We start from the raw sequence: 23,053 nt of genomic DNA, 5'->3' as shown, positions 1-23,053 counted from the left end.
ATAAATGAAATGCCATTGCCAATACATCTATAAATGAAATGCCATTGCCAATACATCTATAAATGAAATGCCATTGTCAATACATCTATAAATGAAATGCCATTGCCAATACATCTATAAATGAAATGCCATTGTCAATACATCTATAAATGAAATGCCATTGCCAATACATCTATAAATGAAATGCCATTGCCAATACATCTATAAATGAAATGCCATTGCCAATACCTATATAAATGAAATGCCATTGTCAGTACCCCTATACATGAAATGCCATTGTCAATACATCTATAAATGAAATGCCATTGCCAATACATCTATAAATGAAATGCCATTGCCAATACATCTATAAATGAAATGCCATTGCCAATACATCTATAAATGAAATGCCATTGTCAATACATCTATAAATGAAATGCCATTGCCAATACATCTATAAATGAAATGCCATTGTCAATACATCTATACATGAAATGCCATTGCCAATACATATATAAATAAAATGCCATTGTCAATACATCTATAAATGAAATGCCATTGTCAATACATCTATACATGAAATGCCATTGCCAATACATCTATACATGAAATGCCATTGTCAATACATCTATACATGAAATGCCATTGTCAATACATCTATAAATGAAATGCCATTGCCAATACATCTATACATGAAATGCCATTGCCAATACATCTATAAATGAAATGCCATTGCCAATACATATATAAATAAAATGCCATTGTCAATACATCTATAAATGAAATGCCATTGTCAATACATCTATAAATGAAATGCCATTGCCAATACATCTATAAATAAAATGCCATTGTCAATACATCTATAAATGAAATGCCATTGCCAATACATCTATAAATGAATTGCCATTGCCAATACATCTATAAATGAAATGCCATTGTCAATGCCTCTATAAATGAAATGCCATTGTCAGTACCCCTATACATGAAATGCCATTGTCAATACATCTATAAATGAAATGCCATTGTCAATACATCTATACATGAAATGCCATTGCCAATACATCTATAAATGAAATGCCATTGCCAATACCTATATATATGACATTGGGTGAGAACAGCCAATGAAATGCACCGCCCTAACCCAGCGAAGAAGAAGAAGGAGGAGGAGGAAGAGGAGGAAATACGAGAAACTGGGAACCCAGCCCTATGGAAATAGCCCAGTAAGGCCATGTCTCTCGATCCATGTGTAGCTGTCAGCATGTTTATATACTACTCGAAATGGATAATTGGTTGGAAGCCGTCTGTTTAACTTTGTGGAGCCTACAAGATTAGCCTCAGTGCAGTGCAAACAAGTGGCGGTTTTTGCTTGAAAGAAAACATCATTCCAGGCTCTTTCATGCTGTTGTCCCTCTGTTGGTGGCTCAGTTTACTTTTCATTTAGAAAGGGCTTAGCCGTGTATATCCGTTTTAAGCAGAGTTTTAAATGCAGGCGCTGCGCTTTTCCCTTTTCTTCCTTTAATTTTTCAATGTGCTGCAGCACCCCAGCAATCAGAAACGATGTGATCAGAGTGGTGATGTTATCGGAGCCCAACTGTTGCAACAGCAAAGGCCCCACTTTAAAAAACTTTACCAGCTGCCGTGCTTCAGTGAACATACCCAATCAACTGCAGTGGCATTCTGCAGCCCCCTTTCTCTTCAGCTTCTCAATGTACCAACAAAGAAAAATAAACAGTTCTCTCGCAGACTAAATAAACAGATGCCTGGGTGCAGCTTAAAAGACTGAATGAAAGAAGGAACTGGACGTGAACCTGTAAACTCTGCTGAGAGTGTAATGCACATGCTACATGTGTTCTTCTGTGTACTGAGCTTGAAACGTGTATTTCAGTGTTACCACAAGAGAGCGTGGAGCTCAGAGTCATTGTATCATACTGTAGGGGTACCAGTGAAGAAGTCCAGATGAGATACTAATTTAATAAAACAGTAAATGGACGCATATATGTTATTACAGTACTAACAGTTGAGGTAAATATTGGTATATGTATTTCACTGTCTTGGGGGTTTACATATATATATATTAATGAAACGCAGCATGCACGCACATGAAGAAGGGTTGAGGCTGTTTGATATCTTCCAGCGCTGGCGCTCCCCCGCTTCCTTTGATGTGCTGTCTATACCTGGGGGAGGAACCCGCACCACGAAGAGATCACTCACTTAACTGGAATGCGAAGGTCTGCGACGCGCATCATTACCAGCATTAAACTCAGGCCCGCTTTATCCACAACTCATTACTGCACGCGTGGATTTCGATTTAAGAAGACACGTATTTATTCCTTTGAATGCTGTCGTACCGGTCAATCCAATAAGCAGTGTGCTCACACGTTGCATGGCAGTTGTTTCTCCCTCATAATTTTATCAGATGGGATTATTTTGACGAGGTAAAAACAAAACAAAGAAAGAACCTTTTTGAGCGTCATGCAGAAGATTTGTTTTCTTGCGTATAAAATTGGCAGTTTAAATGTAGTTATTATATACCTGTAACCGCTTCGTTGGCTTTGCCAATAGTTTTAAACGTGACTGTATCAAACTCTGCGCAGGTAACTTGTGTTCAATAAAACGTTTAGTTTTGGGGTATATAAATCATTCATAAAACAAAATGAAACACGGTATGATTTGTTTACACGTGGTCAGTTTACCAGTGATTATAATATAAGTATGGTTTTAAGATTTTAATTGTTCTCAAAAAATAATACCAGAACGTGAATTGTTATTTTTATGTAAGTGCCTACATTCATATAATTGTCAGGATTATATCCGGAGTACAGGTCTTTGTTTTTGCCAGTTACATTAGTCTGTACCAATACGCCAAATCAGTGTTTAGCTCACGTGTTTGTACTAATAGGCTTTCACAGATTTAATGACAACTCTATCAAGCATGTCACCGATTTGTTACAACACCTTCTCTAGTTGTGTGTAATATATAAAATAAGCTTTATTTTCTAAGAAAACTGCTTTGGTATATTACCATTTTATCTATCATAAAAAACAATATTTAAAAAAATGATAAAAGCAATTATATTTCATACAGAATGGCTGTCTGTAGAAGAAGTGCAGATGAGGCACAATCTTGATGCCCTGCCCGTGATGCCAGTTGTCCGTATCTATGCCAGGGTAAGCCGATTAGACGTGAGTAGCTAGCAGGGTTAGAAGGCATCTGTTTGGATCTTCTCAGCCAAGAGTGAAAGTCTCACCATTATGTCACTGGTTCCTTACTGGAGGTTTTGTGATAAACTGATGCAAAGAAATTGGGTTGGAGACATGGTCTGTATCCACTATTTAATAGTAGCAGGAATGGAAATATGACTCCCATTGCATAGCGGTTTGATCTAATCCTGGCAGTGCTATGAGTTTAATAAGACACACTCAGCTTGTTACCTATACACTGAGTCATTGTAAAACCTGGAATGGGTGAAACTGCTATGCAATGAATGGGAGTCTTATTTCCATCCCTGAGTTGTACACATTTGCCTCACAAAAGATGTGTCTTGTAAGGTTGAGGCGTATGAAAACGGTTTGGTTCACCTTGTGCGAGTGATTCAGAACTCCAGAAATCTCATTGATCACAGGACTGCATTCCCCCAGCTAAAACCACCAACAGAACTCCAGAAATCACACTGATCACAGGACTGCATTCCCCCAGCTAAAACCACCAACAGAACTCCAGAAATCACACTGATCAGAGGACTGCATTCCCCCAGCTAAAACCACCAACAGAACTCCAGAAATCACACTGATCAGAGGACTGCACCCCCCCAGCTAAAACCACCAACAGAACTCCAGAAATCACACTGATCAGAGGACTGCACCCCCCCAGCTAAAACCACCAACAGAACTCCAGAAATCACACTGATCACAGGACTGCACCCCCCCCCGCAGCTAAAACCACCAACAGAACTCCAGAAATCACACTGATCACAGGACTGCACCCCCCCCCCCCCCCAGCTAAAACCACCAACAGAACTCCAGAAAATCACACTGATCAGAGGACTGCACACCCCCAGCTAAAACCACCAACAGAACTCCAGAAATCACACTGATCACAGGACTGCACCCCCCCCCCCCCCAGCTAAAACCACCAACAGAACTCCAGAAATCACACTGATCACAGGACTGCACCCCCGCAGCCAAAACCACCAACAGAACTCCAGAAATCACACTGATCACAGGACTGCACCCCCCCCAGCTAAAACCACCAACAGAACTCCAGAAATCACACTGATCAGAGGACTGCACCCCCCCAGCTAAAACCACCAACAGAACTCCAGAAATCACACTGATCACAGGACTGCACCCCCGCAGCTAAAACCACCAACAGAACTCCAGAAATCACACTGATCACAGGACTGCACCCCCCCCCCCCCCAGCTAAAACCACCAACAGAACTCCAGAAATCACACTGATCAGAGGACTGCACCCCCGCAGCTAAAACCACCAACAGAACTCCAGAAATCACACTGATCACAGGACTGCACCCCCCCAGCTAAAACCACCAACAAAACTCCAGAAATCACACTGATCAGAGGACTGCACCCCCGCAGCTAAAACCACCAACATAACTCCAGAAATCACACTGATCAGAGGACTGCACCCCCCCAGCTAAAACCACCAACAGAACTCCAGAAATCACACTGATCACAGGACTGCACCCCCGCAGCTAAAACCACCAACAGAACTCCAGAAATCACACTGATCACAGGACTGCACCCCCGCAGCTAAAACCACCAACAGAACTCCAGAAATCACACTGATCACAGGACTGCACCCCCCCCCAGCTAAAAGCACCAAGCCTCCTGTTACCAGTGGAATTCATTGATTTGAAAATAAGTACAATACATTACACACTGGTAATTTCTTCAAATGAGAGGGTTACGTTTACCAGAAAGAGCCACTTTGTAACTTCTTTATAAAGACAATCTTAATATCTTAAACTTTTGCTGCCTATTGTCCAATATATCTGACACTGAGCAAATAGGTATGTGAACATAAAGAGGCAGTTAAGGGAGGGTCACATGTCTCTTAGATTTGACTTCTAAGAAGTGCAAGCAGAGTAACGGGACTCCCTCAAACCCAACAACACCCCCTTGTTCTGAGTGTAAGGAGAGGACACAGGTGCTGATCTCACAGGCTGTTCCTTCAGTGCCCGCACTTTGACAGGGAGGCTGGGGACTGATGGGACAGTACAGGTGTCGGAACTAAATAAACAGATGGCAGCGGCGAAAGCAAATAATCAACAAAAGGGGACTCCTGCACACAAGTCAAAAGCAGCTGCCAAGCGTGCAGCGTCCGCAAATGAGACTCGAGTCTCACGTGATGAAGAGCAGCAGAGCAAGCAAATAAGCTGATTCATTCACTCTGGAAAAACAAACACCCCACAGATCCTTAAGCTAAATAATGTGCTGTTTGGGACACACCCTGTATACTGAGTCACGATGCCCCCCCAGGTGCTCATGAGGAAATATTCAGTTTAATAGTCAATTTATGTCCTCCATTGTTTTTACAGATATTGTAATTAAAAAGCAATTATGATTAACAATCCACACACACACATACAGACCAAAGCATTGTAGGCCAAAGTTGCTGATTGTAACAATGAATCATGGTGGATCTGGTAACTAAACAATTAGCAGGATTGAATCTCAGCTATCGTGACACTACTCTGTAAAAATGGTTTGGGTATCTTGTTTTTTTTTCCCCCAAAGTGTTTCACTGTATGTTTAGACTGAAAAATGCATATCTTTGTCTCTCCCTCCAGCATCACAAATGAATAAGCTTTTGCACAGTACAGTAGACTGAAAACACATCTTGAAACACAGGATCAGACACAAAAGTGGGGATGAAGCCAGCCAGGTCTCATTGTGATGATAAGAATCAGCTCCACGTGCACATGGGCACATAAATTAAGCCTTTCTCTCCCAGCAGTCATCCTACACTTGTGTTTCTCAAACTGAGATACCGAAACGTTGATGAAATCAGAGTCGGGTGTTTTCATGCTAACCACACATTAGGACCATACATTTCATAAATACTTTCAAAAATCTCTACAACTTTTACAATCGTTTTCTTTGGCATTTCTGGATGATTAAATATGATTACGTTTTGGAGCGTTAAGTCATAAAGATGGCGTGAAATCACCAAGGATATGAGTTTCTGAAGTTTAGCTTCGGTTCTTTTTAGTTATTCCACTGCTGTATGAGCAGGGTTAGCGTGAGCATGCATGACAGCCTTAGTGCTCATCTTTATTGCAGTAATCACACCAGAGAGAGTGACGGAACAGGTGCAGGAGGAATTATCTGTACTGCTGCTAAACAAGTGGGAAACTCAACACATACAGGGCTGTATTCACAACACATACAGCGCTGTATTCACAACACATACAGCGCTGTATTCACAACACATACAGCGCTGTATTCACAACACATACAGCGCTGTATTCACAACACATACAGGGCTGTATTCACAACACATACAGCGCTGTATTCACAACACATACAGGGCCGTATTCACAACACATACAGGGCTCTACTCACAACACATACAGGGCTGTATTCACAACACATACAGCGCTGTATTCACAACACATACAGGGCTGTATTCACAACACATACAGGGCTGTATTCACAACACATACAGGGCTCTACTCACAACACATACAGGGCTGTATTCACAACACATACAGCGCTGTATTCACAACACATACAGGGCTGTATTCACAACACATACAGCGCTGTATTCACAACACATACAGGGCCGTATTCACAACACATACAGGGCTCTACTCACAACACATACAGGGCTGTATGCACAACACATACAGGGCTGTACTCACAACACATACAGGGCTGTATTCACAACACATACAGGGCTCTACTCACAACACATACAGGGCTGTACTCACAACACATACAGCGCTGTATTCACAACACATACAGGGCTGTATGCACAGCACATACAGGGCTCTACTCACAACACATACAGGGCTGTACTCACAACACATACAGGGCTCTATTCACAACACATAGGCTGTATTCACAACACATACAGGGCTCTATTCACAACACATAGGCTGTATTCATAACACATACAGGGCTGTATGCACAACACTTGAAGAACCTCTTCAAGAACTGTTTTGTTAAGCACATTTTGTTTAATAAAATCACATCTGTAGTTTATGAAACCCATTTCAATTGTTTTAGAGAAGGTTTCTTTTTTTCAAAGCAATAATAATCTTTTTATAATATCCCTGTCCTGGTAGTTATGATGGAGCAAGATCTAGATATTATAAGGAAGTTGTGTCTGAAACAATGCCTTATATCCATACCGCCTCCCCTCCCTGCATTAAGATGCTGAACTCCAAAAGTAAAACAGTAATCCATCTCTGGCTCTCCTGATACCCCTTCCTTATAGACCTGTAGTGTAAGGAAACACCAGTGCATGTTTACCTTTCCTCTGAGCTGTGTTACCAGGCTGCTTCCTCCACTGCTGTTCCATAGCTGACCTTGCAGCGGCACTGAACAATGCAAACAGACCAAAGGAGCTTTGAAGATCTTTGTGATCCGGGGGCATTTTCTTAAGTCAGTGCAGCTCCACGCACAGGTGAGGTTTCACCTACTAGCCACCAATCAGGATCGTCTGACCACCACCACACCCCCCCAAACACACACACGTCACAATCGCTGTACCATCATAGGACATTCTTCCTCTTTATTATTAAACCAGCTCGCATTTCAAAGATTTGGATGGTGCGGGGATGAGCTCATTCTCTCACGCAGCGGCCAAAATGTTAACGCAGAAAGAAACAGGCAGCTGATTGCAGTAAATCACTTTAAAATACAACGAAAGGCCAAGAAACCCAGAGTTTTGGATCATTGACTGTTGAGGATAACAAGCAAAATCTTACCTTTCGAGTCTGCCTTGTTGGCACCCCGGCCCAAGTCTAAACACCCACATGTAATAGTTGTACAAGATCTTTGCAAAGACAATGCGGTCTGTTCAACCCATGTGAATGTAGATGTAAATTGAAGAAACCTCACATATCCCTGTGCCCTATCATTATTACTTCCACTGGAATTCTGCTCTGTGTTTTATGTTCTTTTATTAGCATTCCAAAAAACTAAAAAGACACAAAGTTAATTTAAAATTCAGCTCAAGTCTCCAGGGATTAAGCATTATAAAACAATGACGGCAATTTATGAAAATCCCAGATTTTGTACCATTTGGAGCATCAAAAAAAAAAAAAAATACCATATTCATACCGCATGAATAATGTGTGTTTAAACCACGTGGCCACCATTCACTCTATTCATAATCGCGAGTTTCACACGTGGCGGTCGCGCATTAGAAAGGTAGTGTGAACAGACTAGAACAGTTATCAGACACAGGACTGGGTGCAAGAGTGCAATGAACACTTAACAATTCCCCAGATAGGTAGGGATCTGTTTATTCTGCTCCAGCGTTGTCGTTGGCAGAATCTATTTGTTATCCTGTCAGTGAACCAACAGCAAAAGAAGCCTCTGTCAGGGGCTCCAGAGTGGCGCATCCGGTAAAAGGCGCTCCGCGTGGAGTGCAGTCTTGACATCATCGGTTTGAGTGCAGGCTATTCCACTGTAAACCTTGGACGGGAGTTCCCATGGGGCGGCGCACAATTGGCCGTGCGCCGCTCGGAGGGGGGAGGGTTTAGGTCGGCCGGGGTGTCCTCATCTCTCCGCGCACCAGCGATCCCTGTAGTGTGGCCAGGCACCTGTCGGCTTGCTTGTAAGCTGCCCAGAGCTGCGTTGTCCTCCGATGCTGTAGCTCTGAGGGGGCTGCACGGTGAGTCTGCAGTGTGTAAAAGAAGCGGTCGGCTGACAGCACACACTTTCGGAGGACAGCGTGTGTTCGTCTTTGCCCTCCCGAGTCAGCGCAGGGGTGGTAGCGGTAGGCTGAGCCTAAAAAATAGTTACGCCCCGCAGATCAATGGGGTAGTGGAGATTAGGCTTCAAGGACGCAGTTACGCACCGCAGATCAATGGGGTACTGGAGATTAGGCTTCAAGGACGCAGTTACGCCCCGCAGATCAATGGGGTAGTGGAGATTAGGCTTCAAGGACGCAGTTACACACCGCAGATCAATGGGGTACTGGAGATTAGGCTTCAAGGACGCAGTTACACACCGCAGATAAATGGGGTACTGGAGATTAGGCTTCAAGGACGCAGTTACGCACCGCAGATCAATGGGGTACTGGAGATTAGGCTTCAAGGACGCAGTTACGCCCCGCAGATCAATGGGGTACTGGAGATTAGGCTTCAAGGACGCAGTTACGCACCGCAGATCAATGGGGTAGTGGAGATTAGGTTTCAAGGACGCAGTTACACACCTCAGATCAATGGGGTACTGGAGATTAGGCTTCAAGGACGCAGTTACACACCGCAGATCAATGGGGTAGTGGAGATTAGGCTTCAAGGACGCAGTTACGCCCCGCAGATCAATGGGGTACTGGAGATTAGGCTTCAAGGACGCAGTTACGCACCACAGATCAATGGGGTACTGGAGATTAGGCTTCAAGGACGCAGTTACGCACCACAGATCAATGGGGTACTGGAGATTAGGCTTCAAGGACGCAGTTACACACCGCAGATCAATGGGGTACTGGAGCTGTGCCTAAAAGGTACCAACTGGACTTGTTGTTAAAATCCATTATATATGAGACACCCAAAGCATTGCGTGTGTTTCAGCCAATAATCGGACCCTTTATTAGGTGCTAAATGGAATAACTTGGAGGGGGTTCTGGTTAATAAGCATTACTCACTCCACACAAAGGAAATGGATGGGGTCGTTGCTGTTTTATTTGCAGGAGGACAGCTGTCTGTGTATGATATTCCCCATCACTGTCCCCTCAGGATGCTATGACTGTGGGAGAGCAGAGTTATTCAGCAAGCCCACAGGCCAACCCATTTCCTGTGTTAAAGCAACCCGTTAATACAGGCAAAATACAGCTGCTCTGAAATAACTGGGGCCTCCACTGTGGCTAGACCAATGCAGACTTCCTCTCTTCTTGAAGGTTTATGAAAACCTTTCATTTTGCAGAATATATTTCTTTTATTATTTATTTTCTTAGTTTTTAAGTTTCTGCAGCATTAGTTTCCAAATGGTTATGACCCGGCTATACCGAGGGGCTGTAACGCACAATACCGTTCTGGTTTTGTTTGATTGTTTGTTTAACAAAGATTGATACTTTCTGTTTGTTTTGTTTGGTTGGTTGTTGCTGGTTGTTGTTATAAAAAGAGAAAACGTGATACCAAAAATAAACGCAGAGCGGTACAGTATATCCAGACTTTAAGAAAGTGTGCAGCTTAGACACCACCCTCCCCCCAAATGAGAGAGTAAGAGAGAACATGGGATGAGAGACTTTCCAGATGAGCAGGCAGGCAGGACAAGCTTGCAGGCTGTGTTTGGTTGGCTTCCACGAGGCAGGAGGCAGTCCTTTGGTTCTGAGCGCACCCCATATAAGTAAGTGCAATACCCTGTGGGTGATCTCCTTGGGCTGCACTGTGAATGTCAAACAGATGTTAAGTTCACAGTCTCCCCCAAAGGGGTGGAAAGAAATTTCGCAGTTGGATTTAGCCTGTCTCTGAATAAACCTGTGCAATAATTGTCTTCAGAGCTCGCCAATATATATGTAGTGTGTACTAACACACAGTCCATACTGTTATTAAACAGTGGACATACCCTAAATCGGTGGCCAAAAATAATTATACAACTTATAATATACATTTATTTATAGGTTATTGAACCAATGTCTGACTTAGTAAGACACTGTATGGTCTAAAATGGGACAGACTGGTTTATTTATTGTCAGATTTGAAACCAATGTCTCACACATCCCAGTGCGTATAGCCAAGTTAAGGTCTGGGCTATATAACTGATTTATATGTAGGAAGAACCAAGACTCAAACTTATAAATATGGTCTTAGTATTTTCTTGGCAACTAGCAACAGCGGTATGTTCCACCCAAATGGAAAGAGCTGTCTGTCTGTGTGGCAAAGTGCCCCCCCTGTGTGTGTGTTATATGTTACGTGTTGTGTGTAAATGTTGGTGTATAGGCATTGGTACACGGGATATAAGCGGTCTGTGTTTCACGTGTGTGTAAATTGTATATTTGTATTTAGGCACGGGGATGGCACATCACATCACGTGCAAGTAAAAAGTAATATGTGAGCACGGGGAATTGCACTTTAATTAATTCACGTGCAGTTGTACCGAGATTCCAATTGAATGATTGACTAGCAATCGAATCTCGGTACAACTGCATAAAAGCTGCAAGTTTTCACTCACTGGGGGTTGGTGTTCGGTGAGTGGAGAACGGGTTAGGAGACGGAGGGTATTTAAAAGTAATAATAGTAAAAGAAGCTCACCGTGTTTGTCTGTGTAGTTCGTTTTGTCTGTCTGTTTATTTTGGCGTGTAGTGCCGTGTCCTGTTTTGTGTTCTGTTTGGTAAACCTTTTTATTTTGTTAATAAACGCTGAGTGCAGCCATTGCACTCAGCTCAGCATCACCACCGTCTCTGTCTGTGTGTTTCTCTCTGGTCTGAGTTCCTCCCTGCAGCCATCTTTGTCACACGTGGTGTCAGAACCGGGACAACAGCGCCTCCAGGGCTCAGGCCAGAGCGGGAACCGCAGTTTTTTTTTTTGTGGAAAAGTAAATAAAAAAAAAAAAAAAAAAAAAAAAATGGAAGGCTGGAACTGGAGAGACGGCTGCAGTGAGCTGGAGGATCTCCTCGGCAGGTTGGAGGACCAAGGTTGGTGCCTTGCCTGCGGGGTGTATGGGCACACGGTGGCTGTCTGCCCCTTCCAGGAAGAGGAGGAGGAACCAGCCCAAAGGAGGAAGGTGAGCAGAAGGAGGCAGAGAGGGGGAAAAATGAGGAGGAAGCAGAGGGAGCCAAGGTGGTGCACCATGTGCATTGCATATGGGCATGAGGACGAGGACTGCCCAGAGCAGGAGCCAGGGGAGGAGGAGCCCGAACGTCCTGCGCCTGAGTGGGAGGAGCCCGAACGTCCTGCGCCTGAGTGGGAGGAGCCCGAACGTCCTGCGCCTGAGTGGGAGGAGCCCGAATGTCCACAGCCCGAGTGGGAGGAGCCCGAACGTCCACAGCCCAAGAGGGAGGAGTCGGTGCGTCCACGTCCCAAGAGGGAGGAGTCGGTGCGTCCACGTCCCAAGAGGGAGGAGTCGGTGCGTCCACGTCCCAAAAGGGAGGAGTCGGTGCGTCCACGGCCCGAGAGGGAGGAGTCGGTGCGTCCACGGCCCGAGAGGGAGGAGTCGGTGCGTCCACGGCCCGAGAGGGAGGAGTCGGTGCGTCCTGTGTCCGGAGGGGAGGAGCTGAAGGCCCAAACCCCTATTTTTTTTTGGGAGGGACGAGGGCGTGAAGCTCAGGCTCCACAGCAGCCGCTGTTTTTGCTGCTGAAGGGAGCCCAGCGGAGACGCCCGCCACCAGCCCTACCCCCGCTGTCGGAGGAGCCGGCAGCGCCACCAGCCCTACCCCCGCTGTCGGAGGAGCCGGCAGCGCCTCCACCACCACCCGAGGGAGAGGAGCAGGAGCTGCCTCTGCCTCCACCACCACCCGAGGGAGAGGAGCAGGAGCTGCCTCTGCCTCCACCACCACCCGAGGGAGAGGAGCAGGAGCTGCCTCTGCCTCCACCACCCGAGGGAGAGGAGCAGGAGCTGCCTCTGCCTCCACCACCCGAGGGAGAGGAGCAGGAGCTGCCTCTGCCTCCACCACCACCACCCGAGGGAGAGGAGCAGGAGCTGCCTCTGCCTCCACCACCACCCGAGGGAGAGGAGCAGGAGCTGCCTCTGCCTCCACCACCCGAGGGAGAGGAGCAGGAGCTGCCTCTGCCTCCACCACCCAAGGGAGAGGAGCAGGAGCTGCCTCTGCCTCCACCATCACCACCGCAAGGAGCAGAGGAGCTGGAGCTGCCTCTGCCTCCACCACCGCCAGGAGCAGAGGAGCTGGAGCTGCCTCTGCCTCCACCACCGCCAGGAGCAGAGGAGCTGGAGCTGCCTCTGCCTCCACCACCGCCAGGAGCAGAGGAGCTGGAGCTGCCTCTGCTGCCCGTACCTCCGCAGGGAGTACGGTGGCCGGAGCCCCAGAAAGGGGAGCTGCCGGCCACAAAGAAGGGGGAGGAGGTCTGGAGACCACTTTCCCCAGCAGCAGTTTCGCTGCAGGAGTTCTTGTGGCCGGAGCCCCACAGGAGGGAGCTGCCGGCTATGAAGAAGGGGGAGGTCGGGGGACCACCTGCCCCCGCAGCTTTTTCGCTGCAGGACGGGACCAGCATGCTGTCAGCCGTGCCACTACCGGCAGGGGAGCTGACAGCATTTCCAGCCATGGGCCCACTGAAGCCTCCCGTCCCAGCCCGAGACTTTTGCCTGGACTGCTGGGTATTTAAGGGGGGAGGTGGCCGTTGAGGCCATGTGTGCGTTGCACAAGGGGGGGTATATGTGGCAAAGTGCCCCCCCTGTGTGTGTGTTATATGTTACGTGTTGTGTGTAAATGTTGGTGTATAGGCATTGGTACACGGGATATAAGCGGTCTGTGTTTCACGTGTGTGTAAATTGTATATTTGTATTTAGGCACGGGGATGGCACATCACATCACGTGCAAGTAAAAAGTAATATGTGAGCACGGGGAATTGCACTTTAATTAATTCACGTGCAGTTGTACCGAGATTCCAATTGAATGATTGACTAGCAATCGAATCTCGGTACAACTGCATAAAAGCTGCAAGTTTTCACTCACTGGGGGTTGGTGTTCGGTGAGTGGAGAACGGGTTAGGAGACGGAGGGTATTTAAAAGTAATAATAGTAAAAGAAGCTCACCGTGTTTGTCTGTGTAGTTCGTTTTGTCTGTCTGTTTATTTTGGCGTGTAGTGCCGTGTCCTGTTTTGTGTTCTGTTTGGTAAACCTTTTTATTTTGTTAATAAACGCTGAGTGCAGCCATTGCACTCAGCTCAGCATCACCACCGTCTCTGTCTGTGTGTTTCTCTCTGGTCTGAGTTCCTCCCTGCAGCCATCTTTGTCACAGTCTGTTAAATGAAAAGGTTTTTATTTACCGAGAGCCCTTGACACTGTCTGGCTAGAGTAAGGCTGATTCGTAGCATCTGTATACCTGTAATGAAGTGTACCAGTAAGTCACCTCCTTCTCCATTGTTTCCTGTGAAATCAGATCAGCATGCAAGATCGCGTTAATGAAGGTCTAGTGATCTGGACAGTGTGAAGCTTGGTATAGATCAGTGGGGGAGGGTCTGCCTAAACAACACCATTTGGGGTCTTAAGTAATTGATAGCCTCCGAGAGACACAACGCACATGGGTGTTTAGCAATTCACCAACAAATTGTAATTAGACTCACAGCTTCATGACAAAGGGTACTGATTTTTTATTTACTTTTTTTTTAAAACGCTAAACCCTTCCTTTTAATTAAACACTTTTTTCCAGTACTTTCTATTTGCATCTAAACGTGTGTCACAAAAGTTATTGCTTTAATTTCCTCATCCTTAACTCATGTTTTCCACTCTAAAGTGTCAACTAGCAGCTGATTTTCATTTACTTTAAAAGAAGACTCATAGAAGCGGACGTTTTCAGTTTGAGTTCTAAGCAGGAGAAACTGATCCATTGGAGAATGAAGACTGCAATCCCAGCTTGTATGATCTGCTTCATTGCAAGGAGGAGTGGAAGAACTAGAAGGGGTTTTGTCTGAGAACTGACCCATAGCATTGTCTACGTAGGCAGCCCTTCGGATGGATTGAGGGGCTGCGTGCCAAAAACTAACACATGGAGCTTGAGTACCACATGTTAGGCTCGTCTTCAAGTCTGTCAGTAAGGAGTCTGTGGTCTGGCTACAGCTCCCTGCTTTTCAATTTCATCATAATGTATGGACATAATGAGTAACATACCCCCACCCACAAAGTACAGTTCAATACAGTCAAAACAGGTTTATGTTACTGTGGTTTGCCCCACCGATAATTAACTTTCACAAAGGCAAACATATTTATTTTTTCTGATTTCAGTGTAATTTTGAGTACAGCTGTTATGGTTTGAATTAACCGTCCCCCCTCCTCGCCACCCCCCCCCCCCCAAAGTAAAATTAATTTATGTTGCAGTACTTCCTCAGTATATCTTTTAAAAAGGTTACCATGGTTACACTAGCCTGTCAGACAATCAGAATTTCCTGTTTAAAAAGCAGCCCCTTGGGAAGAATAATACACGTCACTTGGTATCAAACTAAAATGTAAACGTACGCACCTGTAGCACCAACGTCGTTCTGTAAATATAAGAAGCCAGCTAAACGTGACTGTGCGAATGGGCACTCCTGTGTAATTCTACTAAACACAAACTGAAAAAACCCACCCACCTACTCTACGAAAGTTCACTGCTAGGAGAAATGAAAACAGGAGATTAAGAAATTGAGCATCACTATTTGGGTTTGCACTGAAATAGAGAGCATGCCACCCACATCTGAAATCTTCCAGAGATTTTCCAATTGTGGTTGAAAAGAGATGGCCTGATGGTTAACAGCCACCACTCAGACATTTCAGATTTCTGACTAATCTGTGACGCCGGTTATGCAATGGTTATGAGAATAAAACGTGTGTGCATGTGTGTATCTGTCTATCTATCTATCTATATATGAATATTATTAGTCATATACTTGAGTGGCCGCTAAGTAATTATAAAGTGACACTGGCAGAACGCTACCACTTTATTAAATAAACAGAAAAGTAGGATTATAGCAATTGTTGATCAAACTGCCTTTGACAAGATTATACTGTACAATTGTAATGTTGCCATGACTGCTTGGTTTTTTGCTTAGATAACTTTCCACTGCCACTCATATATGTCATTATTCTTTATTTAAACACTAATTGATACACACATACCAGTCACACAGAAGTCTGGACTGATTGCCATGTCTGCACAGTTATATATCAATGCACAGCAGCTATGTGTCTCTGATATTATCTTCACAGCCAACCTGAACCAGAGCATTTCAGATTCAGCTAGCAGTGTGAACAGTTTATTTAAGTGTGAAAAGCTGATGAGCGATTAAAGCTCTGGATCCTTAGCGTTTGCCAAAATGTTTGGCCCCACTACGCACCAGGAATGTGCAGTGCAAACGTCCGATTAACCTGGTCCCCTGCACAGTCTGCTGTCCGAACACTGCAAAGCAGGGTTCTCCAACCCTGGTCCTGGAGAGATACAGGGTCTTCTGGTTTTCGTTTCAACCGAGCTCTCAGTTACTTAATTGAACCAATTATTGGCTTAATTAGTCAAGATTAACATGTTCCATTGATGACACCTAGAAAACCTGCAGGATTGGGGCTCTCCAGATCCGGGGTTGGAGAGCCCTGCTGTAAAGGCACAGTGCCCAAGTGTAACTGGGGCTCTTCATTTTAGTTTTTTAGTTTTTGATCATGTGATGTCCCTTAAAAGTTAATTAAATTTAAATAGATTGTCCCCGATTTTAAAATCTTAATGACTCATTGCAAAAATGTGATTACCTGTTTTGCAAATAACAGTTTTCTCTTAAGTACGATTTAATTAAATACATTTAACTTCACTCACTTTTTGTGTTCGGTGTGAATGAAAACAAAGAGCTGCTTCTTTTTGTACATTGTTATCAGTGAAACAAAATCAGAGTTGCATTCCACTTACTAGAGAAATAATAAAAGAGAGCGTGTGTTACAATCAACATTTATCCTGGAGTGAGAAACGGAGACAGCTCACAATAACTTTAAAAGGACATCATGTGATCAAAAATAAAAATGGAGACTTCAGTCGGCACAAAGGTGACTTACAGCACTTGAGAATGAACGCACAGAAATCTGCTTGCATCTCAAATGTATATAACCAGGCTCATGCCAGGCTTGAGGTATGCACTACTGCGTATAAAATACAAATGATTTCAATTTTGTTTTAAAATGTAAACTATAAGCAGTGCAGTGAATGTAGAGACTGTAAAATAAGTTCATTGCTTATTTAAACAAGGGGATTCTACATATTTTTTAATCAGTTGTTCAGAATTCGTAAGGTTCCCACCCTCTGAATTGTGCAATCAATACAGTATGTTGAGTGCTGGCGTACTGACACCGAAAAGTGCATCTTGTTTATTTAGGAAGTGCAGTTTAGGAAAATATGATCAGGGTGGTAGCTGGAAGGGGTGAAAAAGCATAAACACTAGAGCTCTGTGAGGCACTCATGTAATTAGAACTCTTATTACTTTGTGGGCAGGCAGCAATGCACAGGCTTGATGGGACTGGAATGTACTTCGTTTAAATAAATATCTGCCAGTCACTACTCCTATAATGTTACAACGGGAATGCAATCTGAGTACCAGTGGCATTTTTAATTAGTTACAGTTCAAATTGGTGGTGACTGATCAGCAGCTTTTGACCATTTCACTGCATTTGTGCCATTTCTATACTGTGATTCACAAAGTTTAGGGGAGAAACCATTTCTTTTCCTTCCCATTTGCACTGAGCCTGTGCATTGCACACTGGATTTTATTTTCACTTTATCGTTTTGTTCACAGTAAAGAAATGTAAATTGTTATTATCCAGAAAGAAGCTGCAAAGCGGATGCAAAGCACTTCTACTTCACCTCAGACACTTCAGACAGAACGGACAGGATGCAGAGTGGAAATGAGGAGATTGTTTCTGACTAGCAAGGCAAACAACAGGAGGCCAGTTTTAAAGAGCACCCCTTGAAATGAATGCGGACCCCGCTTCTCATCTCCCTGAGCATGTTTCTAGTGCGCTCAAGACAAGCTCGGACAGCGCTGCCTTTTTAAATACCCCTAATAGCCATTCAGTCCCAATCAATTCAACCCAACCCAAGTGTACTTCAGCTGCCATTACAGTTCTTCATCTACAGGGGATTAAAGGTCCTGTCTTGACATATTGTATTGTCAGTGGCGCAGAGAGATGTTATCACACACTTGAAGAATGATGCTTTTTTCACACTACAGTAGTTATCTGCAAGCGGGCTCTCTCATAAAACGTGCTCACAGAACAGATTTATTTAAAAAGAAGCTGTTAAACAGGGACCCTATCTAGACTAGTATTTCCTTTTCTTTATGGGAAGTGCTGCCCCTTCAACATGTCCCAATACTATGATTTGTGTACCTGTGTTTTTTAGGTTAACAATATAGTAACTGTTAGCTCTGTGTCTTTCAAGAATGCCTTTTGACTTCAAAGACATGTTCCCATTTAGAATACGATCCAAACAATGACGGGGTGGGGGGTGTTAGGATTAGGACAGCAGACAGCAGTCTGGTATTCCTCTCACAAAGGGGGTACAATATTTAAGAAACTGCTTTTGCGGTTTCTCAACAATCTCTGTGTCACCACAATATGGAGAAAGTGGTCTATTCAGATTCTAAAGAAAATCCCATAATGCAGTGAATTAGGGCGAGGGGGTGGGGGCGTGTGCTGTACTTGAGTAGCCCTTATTACAACCTAACATGTTGTTTTTAGTTGGTTAAACTGACTGTCGCTCTGCGTTTAGTTGATAGCTGTTTAAGGCAGGACTGGCCGTTGTTTAACAGGCTGTCAGTGATGGAGGCCAGAAGAGGCTAAACAAATAGTTAACAAGAGCAAGCTATCAGGCGCAAAGGGTCCCAACGCTGTTCTAGTTAGGCTTTCAATTACAGAGGAAGGATTAACACAACTGTAAATGTCAGCAGAAATGACAATAAAAAAATTAAAAAATTAAGTGATTTAATTACAGGGTTTCATGTGACCCGGAGAATATCAAATGCATACCCTGAAGATGTAAGTGTACATATTTCAAACATGTGTGATTAACATTAAAAACAGTCGAACCGTGTGGTGAAATGAGTGTAAGAGAATGAGAATGAATGAAATGCATTTAAATACTGCGGCTGTGAATCACAGCACAGCACTTTGATACCAGAGTCAGTCCTTGTTAAACTGCTTGGCTTGCAATTGCTATATCTTTTCCAGAGGTTGCGCTAGAAAATAACTAACCTATATAGGCAAACTGCTAATCGCCTATAAACTTGGCGGCACATATTACAACAACGGGTGACTAGTTCAGTATTTAATTTGACAGCCTTGCCAAATTTGGGTTTGGCAAAGGGGGGACATGTTTGGGAGGAGTCCATCACTTGCAGTTTATGAGACAAAGCTTAATTGGTACTGAACTCAGTCTGGTATGGTAAAGCAGTTCAGTTCTTCCCCTAACTTTTTGAATTGACCCAGTGGGGAGTTTGTACTCTGCCTCTGTTCATAGTTTCCTAAAGACTCCCGCTGCGCGACTCATTTCTTTGGAGTTTTTCTGACACCTTTTTTTTTTTTTTTTTTACTGAGTGTGGGTCATTACATTTTCTACAGATTTCCAGAGAAGAAAACCCAATCAATAAAACCTGACAAAAAAGTGGAATGTATGAAAAGCGCAGCAGAATGGTGGGTAGGCAGATGAAAGTGGCATCCCGATCACACAGCCCAGAGTCTCAGGACCAGAGCTTTGGGCTGCTGAATAATCTGAATAGCCCATCATTTCTTAACATCTTTTCAGTCTCTTCTGCCTGACTGCTGGAACTCTTCATTCAGCACAATAGGAATGCACTAAACTTTTTTTTCTTATGCTAATGATTCAGATTCACTTTTTTTTTTTTAAAAACTCCTCACCAACTTTTTGTGAAAAGAACTTTGCTGTAGTTTCATGTTTTTAAAATGTATTTTTACATATCCTTAGATATATTTGTAATTTAAAAAAACGTATAATAGTGAATAGGTTTGTGATGATTGGTGCAAAGAAAATGTAACTCCCTCCGCTCTTCCTGAAATAAACAATATCACTGAGCTGAGATAAAAACTGACAGCATTGTAAATGGAACATTCATATTAAAATATACGCGCGAGCTCCACATTATTTTGCAATGCATAAGGGAGCACCGTGGATGTAGATATTGTAACAAGCTAAGGATGAAAAACACGCTTTGAGTCTAACTTACAGTGATCATTACAATGCATTAAGTTGTTTTGATAACAAAAAGATTCAGTAAACATGGCAGGGCTTAAGCAGCACAGAAAGCATAAATAATTTGAGTAATTGTGAGAGTGAATAAACAGCTAGTCACTGGCATTCCCGCACGCTTCCAACAATTAGAGAACTAGCTTCTGACCTTAAAAGATTTAGTGGGCAGTTTTTATTCGCCATACTTGAGACATAATTATTCTGTTTATCTTCTGTAGTATTTAGTTTTCAGCAAATGTAAAGTTTTTTAAATTGCACCAATTGAGAAATAAAACCAGACGTCTTAAACGCGCGCACACACACACCATACACATTATAAAGATAAAAACCAAACGCTACCTAACAAATGACACAGCAGAACTTCAAATCAACTCGGACTGGATACAATGTAGGTGTTGTTGCTGCTGCTTTGTTTTGATGAAAACCAGGAATAAATATTGTTTTTCAATTATATAAACTATATTTAAGCAAAACAAAGTTGGTGAATTAAAAGGATTCTCATCACATCCACTCAACTACTGGAGAGATCATTTGCACAAGGCATACCAAGACGTAAGCGGCGAGATAAGTGTTTTTAAGAACGCATCATTTCTCTGCAGTTTTGCCAAAAACACTCCCTCGACCTAAAACTGTTTACAACCAATTACATTTATTTTAAAATTGTAAAATTCAGAAAACACAAGTGTAGCTCTCGGGCACATATATCCTCTGAAACAGATGTGGCTGGGTGAAGATGCATGTGCACCAAAAATGACCTTCACAATCTTTCAGGTCCCGATGAAACGAGAAATAAAAGAAATTCCATTTGGAGAAATGCGGCATTTAGAAGCTAAACGTTTAGAAGCTAATTACAGCAATTGCTGTCAGATTTCCTGATCCAGACGATCACTTTGGAATCTTTCATGGCTTCCAAGTAGCTAATGAGATTGGCGCGCTTGACTTTATTGATCACAATCTCTTCACATATGGATTCAATTGCAAAAGCAGCATTTTTGGGATCCCAGTGCCAAGGAATTTGTAAGGTCAAATGTAAACTTGCGAAAGTAATATTATATTACTAGGTCCCTTTTGTACGCTAACAAAACAAACCAAAACAAAACGAAAATGGCAGTTGTCAAGTTCCAAAAGTATGTGTTTAAATTATTAATGTAAAACAACCAATAAAGCAACGATATAGCTGTTACTGCAATTGTGTTTCAAACAATCGCGGCTGTACATTTGAGCTACCCAAGCCTGCTACCTGTGTTAATATGAAAGCGGGCTGGACTGCACGTTTCAAAACAGATCCAATAGCTTTGACAGCGCAACCATCTTCCAAAACTTTTAAGAGGCAGCCTAATAATTCATTTTAACTTCAAAAAGCACGGCGGCCAACTACTATCCCACACTAACACAGTAATGAGGTAACAGTACATAGAACGAAAGAACAGACACATCATGAAATCAAATCGAAACTATACCTGGTGATGTTAGAGATTCTGTACAGCGTCTCTGCAATCGGATCCCAGTGCGTCACTATATTCACTTTGTCCGATCCACGAGTGATCTTTACAACGTGACACTGAATAATGCGATCGAATTCACAGAATACTCTGTCAGTCAGAAATCAGCAAAATGCATGTCCATCTTAATATGCGAAGAAAATCCATCTAAAATGATAACGTCACTGTTTAAAAAACAAAGAGGAGAGATGGGGGGGTTAGCAAAGCTCGATGTAAGTTTGCTTTCTCAGAAGGAGGCTCATTCATAAAGTTCAGAGCGGAGCGGCAGCTCTATAGCGTGTCCCGGGGTGCTTCTGCGGTGCATCACTGCGATTAGGCAAAGTTCTCGAACCCTTTAAAACGATGCGTGCTGCTTTGTGTTTTGTCAGCGAACACGCTCTTTTTTCTTGTGTTTTTTTAATGGAGGTGGAGAGGGTGTGAGAAAGAAATGTGCAGCCTGATCTGTTTTCAATCTACCCCCTAACCCCCCCGTCTCCGGAGTTCAAGCCATTTGCTATAGCAGATGGGATGGGCTTGCTGGAATCCAGCAGTGAAGACGCAGCTTGGGAGGGAAGTTAGCTGTAGCTTGTATTCATGTATTGTTCTTTTCCAGCAGCTAAGGAACATATATTGTGTCACCTGTTGTAAAACACGATGCTGCTTTAGGATACAGTAAAGCATAAACACACATTTGTTTAACTGCAAAACAAACATGAAAATGTTCCCAAACTAATAAGAAACTGCTGCGGTGGATTCACTAAACGTGTTTATCACGTAGCTGTGTTAAAAGTTACAATGCTGTTTACTCCAATGTGCAATTTGCACACTTTTTTAAAAACTGGAATTGTTTTTTATATGCCCCATGAAAGGACACACTCTTAGAAAAGTTTTTTTTTTCTTTTTCTGCCGATTAACCATAATTTCAAATGCTTCATATTTGGAGCCCAGTTAGTGGGTTGAGATGTGATGTGCATAGATTGTGGGCAGCAGTGTGGAGTAGTGGTTAGGGGCTCTGGACTCTTAACCGGAGGGTTGTAGGTTCATTCTCAGGTGGAGGACATTGCTGCTGTACCCTTGAGCAAGGTACTTTACCTAGATTGCTCCAGTAAAAACTCAACTGTATTAATGGGTAATTGTATGTAAAAATAATGTGATATCTTGTAACAATTGCAAGTCGCCCTGGATAAGGGCGTCTGCTAAGAAATAAATAAATTGTGCGGCAGAGCGATTCTGATAGAACCCACACAAGCTCTGTACAGAGTGCACAAGGAACTCCTATGTCTTCCTTTCTTTTCACTTTAAAACAAAAATTGTACATCATTTTGGCTAAATAGCTTGATATCTAACTGCCCATGCTATTTAACAAAATAATAATAAGACGAGAACTGCGTGGTACACATCATATAATAATAATAATAATAATAATAATAATAATAATAATAATAATAATAATACCATAGTTTTATTATCACGCTACTTTAAATATTGGTATCGCAATTATTGCTCTGTGT

The 23,053-nt window shown here is 43.3% G+C and overlaps 1 protein-coding gene across 1 annotated transcript in view; it reads right to left on the bottom strand.

The window, feature by feature from the left end:
- Positions 1 to 22,018, bottom strand: part of LOC117412408 (zinc finger protein GLI2-like) — a 93,471-nt gene extending 71,453 nt beyond the window's left edge. The window contains exon 1 of the mRNA XM_059032586.1: positions 21,522 to 22,018. The gene's annotated coding sequence lies outside the window, so the exon portion shown is untranslated. The remainder of the gene's footprint in view (positions 1 to 21,521) is intronic.
- Between the last annotated feature and the right edge of the window lie 1,035 nt (positions 22,019 to 23,053).

Source organism: Acipenser ruthenus, chromosome 10 (genome assembly GCF_902713425.1).
Source record: "Acipenser ruthenus chromosome 10, fAciRut3.2 maternal haplotype, whole genome shotgun sequence".
In the NCBI taxonomy this organism is placed as follows: domain Eukaryota; kingdom Metazoa; phylum Chordata; class Actinopteri; order Acipenseriformes; family Acipenseridae; genus Acipenser; species Acipenser ruthenus.
This window is presented reverse-complemented; position numbering and strand designations above follow the sequence as displayed.